General features: G+C 37.6%; 1 pseudogene; it reads right to left on the bottom strand.

Moving 5' to 3' along the window:
• Positions 1-360: 360 nt before the first annotated feature.
• On the bottom strand, positions 361-447 carry LOC111727055 (annotated as a pseudogene).
• Positions 448-1,961: the final 1,514 nt, after the last annotated feature.

Here is a 1,961-nt window from a genome sequence, read left to right as displayed (position 1 = left end):
CCAAGGCAATAAAGAGACTCTGTCTCAACAACAACAAAATCCCTGAAAATCTTGCCACCGAAGCAATTTATGAAGTAGCTTATATATCTGGGTGGAGTAGTGAGGAAGCCATTCAGTGATGTAGAAATTAAGAAAGAAAGCATTGTTGAAGTTATAGGATGCTTAGACCCAGATAATGTTTCAAAGCACAAACAATTGCCCATATCAAGGAGAATCATAACTGATTGCAGCATAAATCAGCCTTCAACTTAACAGAACAACTTTATGCAATACTTCAAAAGGAAAATACATACCATTCAGTCACTTTGCATGAATCAACTGATAACTAACTTGACTGAGTGCGGGTGACACTTTCTCTCATGTCAGATTGGTAACGTGCCAACGTTGTAACAAGATTTGTGGGAGGCACATCTCACACACAACCTCCAACTCTTGGTCTCAAGAGATTCTCTTATCTCAGCCTCCCGCATAGCTAGGAGTACAGGAGCCCATCACAATAACACCCGGCTATTTTTTTTTTTTTTGCTTAGCAGGCCCGGGCGGGGATTGAATCCACCAGTCCCAGAGCATGTGGCGAGCACCCTAACCACTGAGCTACAAGCACCCAGCCCTCAGTGCAGGTTTTATACTTCATTCCAGTCATAACAGAAGATTTTCTTTGCTACAAAGAGGTATTCACTTTGGGCAGAACATCAGGACTAGATCTTCAACAACTTTCAAGATAAATGTTGTGAAGTTGGACTGAATTTGGTAAAATTTAGTCAGTGTATATACTAAATGGTGCTTCTTCTGTGACAAAAAACCATGAATGTTTTTCTGCACAAGTAAAAAAAAAAAGTATTAACAGAGCCAGATTCTCTCATTTCTTTTCACTGTATCTTGCATCAGCAAAAATCACTGTGCTGAAACTACTATTCTAAGTGACACTTGCAACAAGTTGTAAGTATTATTAACTGTATTATTTAAATGAAACACAGAAACATCAGTTTCCTAACACGCTAAGGTTGAACAATGAAGTATTCAGTGAAAATTTGTGGTATCATTTCAAAGTGCATTGGCTATTGCAGGGACAGGTATTAGCTAAAATTTAATCTCTGGGAGAACAGATAGTCTCACGAAGAACAGAATCAAGAATGTGAATTTTTTTTCTTTCTTTTTTTGATGCAGAGTCTCACTATGTCACCCTCAGCAGAGTGCTGTAGCATACAGTTCACAGCAACCTCAAATTCTTGGGCTTAAGTGATTCTCTTGCTTCAGCCTCCCAAGTAGCTGGGACTACAGGCTCCCACCACAACGCCTGGCTATTTTTTTTTTTTTTTGTAGTTGTCATTGTTGTTTAGCAGTCGTAAGCTGGGTTCAAACCCCCAAACCCTGGTGTACGTAGCTGGTACCCTAACCACTGGGCTATGGGCGCCGAGCCAGGAATATAAATTATTGAAAGAAGATTTCTATAGGAATGCAGCTTTTCTGTGTGATATCATGTCAAATCAAAATGATTCAAATATTTCTTTGCAAGGTAAAATTAAGTATATATATGATATGTGACCCCAAATCCAAGCATTTTAAAAAACAACCTATATTTGTCAAAACATTTCTTCAAAAGGAAATTTCAGATGAACATTTTCCCCAGTTAGCAAATGTCATTGATAAGTAGCATGATATATGTGAATCATTTGAAAAAGGCACAGCTGCTATAGACCCATTAAGTGGAGAAAGTTCACTGACTTTGAGAATCATTACATCACACTCAAATTAGCATTGCAGCCTCACTTAGTTGACATCACCAAGGCAACTAAAGAACTACAGATGGAATTGATCGAACTCTCAGTAGATGACATTCTAAAATCATTGTTTGATACTAAGAAAGATCTAATTAAAATATGGAAAAATGCAGTAGAATAGTCATGCCTTTGGCAACTTGCCTGAAAAATGCTTTTTTCCTTTTCTTTTTTTTTTTTTTT

This window comes from Otolemur garnettii, unplaced genomic scaffold (assembly GCF_000181295.1).
Source record: "Otolemur garnettii isolate 467f Iridium unplaced genomic scaffold, OtoGar3 scaffold00091, whole genome shotgun sequence".
Taxonomy (NCBI): Eukaryota; Metazoa; Chordata; class Mammalia; order Primates; family Galagidae; genus Otolemur; species Otolemur garnettii.
Note: the sequence above shows the minus strand (reverse complement) of the source record. Positions and strands in the feature narration are given on the sequence as shown.